We start from the raw sequence: 7,138 nt of genomic DNA, 5'->3' as shown, positions 1-7,138 counted from the left end.
GACTCTCAACCACGAGCCATTTCTGGCGCCGTTGCCGGGGAGTCTACGCAAAAGTCAACATACCAAGTACCCATCACAAACCCTTATCTCCCGCATTACATTATTTGCCATTTGCCTCTCGTTTTCCTCTCCCCCACTTCACCCTTGCCGTTTTGTTCGCCCAATCTTTTCCGTTTGCTTGTCATTATGGCTAGTCCTCTATCTTCTCCGTTGTCTCCCGAGAATGAAGTTCTAAATTTTAAGCAAAGGGAGGGAGAAAATCTAAAATATGCTTGGTATAGAATTTGCAATGCTCAAAATAGATCTACCAGGAAGCAATCTACTTCCGTTCTTCTCCACAATTTTTATGTAGGCGCTACTCCTTGGTACAGATATATCCTTGATACCATTACCGGAGGGAATTTCTTCGGTAGCCATACTTTTGATTCTTATAATGCTATGATAGATTTGTTTGGCTCACCACCTCTTTTGGTTAATGGAACTATGTTAACTTTGGAGCATGTAATGCAAAGACTTGAAATTATTGAAAATAAAGTTGCTACCGTAGAGTTAATTGAAAATTTGGATAAAAAGATCCACAACCAAATTACCCAATATGGATCTAAAGTAGGAGTCACTTTGAAAAATATTAAGGAGAAGGAACCCATAGTTAATGAAAGAATAAATCAAGATTCCACTAGAATCGATAAACTTGAGGGTATCATTACCAACTTGGGAACCGCTTTTTCTTTCGTAAAGAATACTCCAAGTCCTCCAACTAAAATTGCCAAGCTTATGTATGTTCCTAAAAACAAGGGTGAATCCTCTAGTAAGGAAACTGCGGATCTCAAATCTATAAGTATTCATCCCAATCTTTTTGCTACCATTAAGGAACCATTTGTTACAAATGAATTTTTCGGTTTTGTGCCTAGGAGTTTGATAATTAATAAAAAGAAAGAGACTCCTAAGGGTGATAGATGTCTTATTAAAGAGTTGCCTACCAAAGATGGCAATACCTAGATCTATCCTTGCTTTTATGCCTAGCTAGGGGCGTTAAACGATCGCGCTTGTTGGGAGGCAACCCAATTTTATTTTTAGTTTTTTTTTGCTTTTTGCTTCTGTTTAGGAATAAATCTTTGATCTAGCATCTGGTTAGATGTGTTTTTATGTTTTAATTAGTGTTTGTGCCAAGCTAAACCTATAGGATCTTCTTGGATGATAGTTATTTGATCTTGCTGTAAATTCTAGAAACTTTCTGTTCACGAAAATAATTGTTAAAAATCACCAGAACGTGATAAAATATTGATTCCAATTGCTGCTGATCAATAGACAAATTGTCTAGGTCGTCCTATTTTTGCTGAATTTTTGGAGTTCCAGAAGTTTGCGTTAGTTACAGATTACTATAGACTGTTCTGTTTTTGACAGATTCTGTTTTTCATGTGTTGTTTGCTTATTTTGATGAATGTATGGCTAGTAAAATAGTTTATAAACCATAGAGAAGTTGGAATACAGTAGGTTTAACACCAATATAAATAAAGAATGAGTTCATTACAGTACCTTGAAGTGGTCTTTTGTTTTCTTTCGCCAACGGAGCTCATGAGATTTTCTGTTAAGTTTTGTGCTGTGAAGTTTTCAAGTTTTGGGTAAAAGAATTGATGGATTATGGAACAAGGAGTGGCAAGAGCCTAAGATTGGGGATGCCCATGGCACCCCAAGATAATCTAAGGACACCTAAAATCCAAAGCTTGGGGATGCCCCGGAAGGCATCCCCTCTTTCGTCTACTTCCATCGGTAACTTTACTTGGAGCTATATTTTTATTCACCACATGATATGTGTTTTGCTTGGAGCGTCTTGTATGATTTGAGTCTTTGATTTTTAGTTTACCACAATCATATTTTCTGTACACACCTTTTGAGAGAGACACACATGTTTCGGAAATTATTAGAATACTCTATGTGCTTCACTTATATCTTTTGAGTTATATAGTTTTTGCTCTAGTACTTCACTTATATCTTTTAGAGCACGGTGGTGGTTTTGTTTTATAGAAACTATTATTCTCTCATGCTTCACTTAGATTATTTTGAGAGTCTTAAACAGCATGGTAATTTTCTTAAATAATCCTAATATGCTAGGTATTCAAGACTAGTAAAACTTTCTTATGAGTGTGCTGAATACTAAGAGAAGTTTGATGCTTGATTATTGTTTTGAGACATGGAGGTAGTGATATCAAAGTTGTGCTAGTTGAGTAGTTGTGAATTTGAGAAATACTTGTGTTGAAGTTTTAAAGTCCCGTAGCATGCACGTATGGTAAACGTTATGTAAAAAATTTAAAACATGAGGTGTTCTTTGATTGTCCTCCTTATGAGTGGCGGTCGGGGACGAGCGATGGTCTTTTCCTACCAATCTATCCCCCTAGGAGCATGCGCGTAGTGCTTGGTTTTTGATGACTTGTAGATTTTTGCAATAAGTATGTGAGTTCTTTATGACTAATGTTGATTCCATGGATTATACGCACTCTCATCTTTCCATCATTGCTAGCCTCTTCGGTACCGTGCATTGCCCTTTCTCACATTGAGAGTTGGTGCAAACTTCGCCGGTGCATCCAAACCCCGTGATATGATACGCTCTTTCACACATAAACCTCCTTATATCTTCCTCAAAACAGCCACCATACCTACCTATTATGGCATTTCCATAGCCATTCCGAGGTATATTGCCATGCAACTTTCCACCGTTCCGTTTATCATGACACGTTCATCATTGTCATATTGCTTTGCATGATCATGTAGTTGACATAGTATTTGTGGCAAAGCCACCATTCATAATTCTTTCATACATGTCACTCTTGGTTTATTGCATATCCCGGTACACCGCCGGAGGCATTCATATAGAGTCATACTTTGTTCTAGTATCGAGTTGTAATCATTGAGTTGTAAATAAATAGAAGTGTGATGATCATCATTTTCTAGAGCATTGTCCCAAGTGAGGAATAAAAAAAGGCCATAAAAAAAGGAAGGCCCAAAAAAAATGAGAGAAAAAGATAGAAGGGACAATGTTACTATCCTTTTACCACACTTGTGCTTCAAAGTGGCAGCATAATATTCATGATAGAGAGTCTCTTATTTTGTCACTTTCATATACTAGTGGGAATTTTTCATTATAGAACCTGAATTGTATATTCCAACAATGGGCTTCCTCAAATGCCCTAGGTCTTGGTGAGCAAGCAAGTTGGATGCACACCCACTTAGTTTCTTTTGTTGAGCTTTCATATATTTATAGCTCTAGTGCATCCGTTGCATGGCAATCCCTACTCCTTGCATTAACATCAATCGATGGGCATCTCCATAGCTCATTGATTAGCCTCGTTGATGTGAGACTTTCTCCCTTTTTGTCTTCTCCACATAACCCCCATCATTATATTCTATTCCACCCATAGTGCTATATCCATGGCTCACACTCATGTATTGCGTGAAGGTTGAAAAAGTTTGAGATTACTAAAGTATGAAACAATTGCTTGGCTTGTCATCGGGGTTGTGCATGTTGAGAGCATTCTTGTGTGATGAAAATGGAGCATGACTAAACTATATGATTTTGTAGGGATGAACTTTCTTTGGCCATGTTATTTTGAGAAGACATAATTGCTTAGTTAGTATGCATGAAGTATTATTATTTTTATATCAATATTAAACTTTTATCTTGAATCTTTCGGATCTGAATATTCATACCACAATTAAGAAGAATTACATTGAAATTATGCCAAGTAGCATTCCACATCAAAAATTCTGTTTTTATCATTTACCTACTCGAGGACGAGCAGGAATTAAGCTTGGGGATGCTTGATACGTCTCCAACGTATCTATAATTTTTGTTTGTTCCATGCTATATTATATTCTGTTTTGGACATTATTGGGCTTTATCATACACTTTTATATTATTTTTGGGACTAACCTATTAACCGGAGGCCCATCCCAGAATTGCTGTTTTTTTGCCTATTTCAGAGTTTCACAGAAAAAGAATATCAAACGGAGTCCAAACGGAATGAAACCTTCGGGAACATGATTTTCGGAACGAACTTGATCCAGAGGAGTTGGACCCTACGTCAAGACATCAACCAGGACGGCACGAGGTAGGGGGGCGCGCCTACCCCCCAGGGCGCGCCCTCCACCCTCGTGGGCCCCCTGTTGGCGACGTACTCCTTCCTCCTATATATACCTACATACCCCCAAACTACCAGATACGGAGCCAAAAACCTAATTCCACCGCCGCAACCTTCTGTACCCGTGAGATCCCATCTTGGGGCCTGTTCCGGAGCTCCGCCGGAAGGGGCATCGACCACGGAGGGCTTCTACATCAACACCATAGCCTCTCCGATGATGTGTGAGTAGTTTACCTCAGACCTTCGGGTCCATAGTTATTAGCTAAATGGCTTCTTCTCTCTTTTTGGATCTCAATACAATGTTCTCCCCCTCTCTCGTGGAGATCTATTCGATGTAATCTTATTTTGCGGTGTGTTTGTTGAGACCGATGAATTGTGGGTTTATGATCAAGTTTATCTATGAACAATCTTTGAATCTTCTCTGAATTCTTTTATGTATGATTGGTTATCTTTACAAGTCTCTTCGAATTATCAGTTTGGTTTGGCCTACTAGATTGATCTTTCTTGCAATGGGATAAGTGCTTAGCTTTGGGTTCAATCTTGCGATGTCCTTTCCCAGTGACAGTAGGGGCAGCAAGGCACGTATTGTATTGTTGCCATCGAGGATAACAAGATGGGGTTTATATCATATTGCATGAGTTTATCCCTCTACATCGTGTCATCTTGCTTAAGGCGTTACTATGTTCTTATGAACTTAATACTCTAGATGCATGCTGGATGGCGGTCGTTGTGTGGAGTAATAGTAGTAGATGCAGGCAGGAGTCGGTCTACTTGTCTCGGACGTGATGCCTATATACATGATCATACCTACATATTCTCATAACTATGCTCAATTCTATCAATTGCTCAACAGTAATTTGTTCACCCACCGTAATATTTATGCTCATGAGAGAAGCCACTAGTGAAACCTATGGCCCCCGGGTCTATTTTCCATCATATTAATCTCCCGACAACAAGCTATTTCTGACGCCGTTTTTATTTTACTTTATTTACTTTGCATCTTTGTCATAAAAATACCAAAAATATTATCTTATCATATCTATCAGATCTCACTCTCGTAAGTGACCGTGTAGGGATTGACAACCCCTTATCGCGTTGGTTGCGAGGATTTATTTGTTTGTGTAGGTGCGAGGGACTCGTGCGTGGCCTCCTACTGGATTGATACCTTCGTTCTCAAAACCTGAGGGAAATACTTGCGCTACTTTGCTGCATCACCCTTTCCTCTTCAAGGGAAAACCAATGTAGTGCTCAAGAGGTAGAAATATTGCATGCCAACTCATTCGCTGCGAGTCGGCGGATGCAGTGTGGACAACCGTTGCCGCCATGTTCGGCGCTCAGAGCCGCGCCAATGTCCGCCACATCGGGCGGCAACTTCAGTCGCTGAGGAAGGACGATCTGTCCGCCGCAGAATACATGCAGAAGATGAAGGCCCTGGCCGACACTATGGCCGCCGCCGGCTCCCCGATCCGCGATGATGAGCTTATCGATCACATCCTCACCGTACTCGGCTCTGCCTACAACTCAATCGCCGCCTCCTTGGGCGGGAGTAACGCACCCATGCCCTACTTCAGCTTTTACTCATTGGTTCTATCATTCGAGGCATTGTAGGCACAGCAGAGTGCGGTGGAGGGGTGTTCTCCCTCCGCGAACGTCGTGACCCGTTCGGGTTCGTACGGCGCGGGCGGACGCGCACCCTACTCCGATCCCTACCCCTCCCAAGGGGGGTGCCCGGCTGATGGACATGGCCAGCCCAGGCAGAGCCGCCAAGGCGGTAATGGTGGCAACACCGGTAGCCATGACCGCAACGCTGGTTATGCGTGCAATGGCCAGCAAGGCGGAGGGGGCAACACCGGCAACAATGGCGGAGGAGGTGGGTGTCGCAATCGCTGGCGTCCTCGGTGCCAAATTTGCAAGTACTGGGGCCATTAAGCCGATGACTGCCGCAAGCGCTATGATCAGGATCAAACTCCCGCTCCGCCAACTCGGCCTCCACCAACACCGTCAACTTTCCTTGGGTGCTGGATACCGGGGCTATGGATCACTTGACTAATGATCTTGAGCGCCTCCAGGTTCACGAGCGCTATGACGGCAATGATCAGGTTCAGGTGGCCAATGGTGCAGGTTTGTCTATTTCACACATTGGTCATTCGCGTTTACCCGGTTCATCTCTTAAACTGCGTAACATCCTTCATGTTCCACACATCAGCCGACATCTTCTCTCTGTTTACCATCTTCTTTGTGATAATGACGTGTTTGTTGAATTTCACCGTCGTTTTTTCCTTGTTAAGGACAAAGCAACCAGGCACGTCATCCTTCACGGTAGAAGTTACGCGGGGGGGGGGGGGGGGGGGGGGGGGTCTATCCGGTCCCGGCCTTCGCTCATGCGTCATCTTCATCGTCTCACCGTGCCTCCTCTGGTGTTCGAGTTTCGTCGTCGCAATGGCATCAACGTGTTGGTCATCCTACAAATAATGTGGTCACTTCCATTGTTCGGAGTCATGAACTTCCATGTTCTAGTTCAAATAATTCATCGTTAGTTTGTAATGCCTGTCAGCGTGCTAAGATTCATCAACTACCTTATTCTAGTTTGTTTCATATTGTTGGGGAACGTGGTAATTTCAAAAAAATTCCTATGCACACGCAAGATCCATCTAGGTGATGCATAGCAACGAGAGGGGGGAGTGTTTTCTATGTACCCTTGTAGACCGAAAGCGGAAGCATTATGAGAACGCGGTTGATGTGTCGTACGTCTTCACGATCCGACCGATCCTAGCACCGAAGGTACGGCACCTCTGCGATCTGCACACGTTCAGCTCGGCGATGTCCAAGGAACTCTAGATCGAGCTGAGGTTGAGGGAGAGTTTCGTCAGCACGACGGCGTGGTGACGGTGATGATGAAGCTACCGGCGCAGGGCTTCGCCTAAGCACTGCAATGATATGACCGACACTACTAGGAAAAGGGCTATAGACAATATGCACACTAATGGCGCACCAGACATGCG

This window comes from Aegilops tauschii, chromosome 5, assembly GCF_002575655.3.
Source record: "Aegilops tauschii subsp. strangulata cultivar AL8/78 chromosome 5, Aet v6.0, whole genome shotgun sequence".
NCBI lineage: Eukaryota > Viridiplantae > Streptophyta > Magnoliopsida > Poales > Poaceae > Aegilops > Aegilops tauschii.
The sequence above is the reverse complement of the archived record's forward strand: the minus strand, read 5'-3'. Positions refer to the sequence as shown.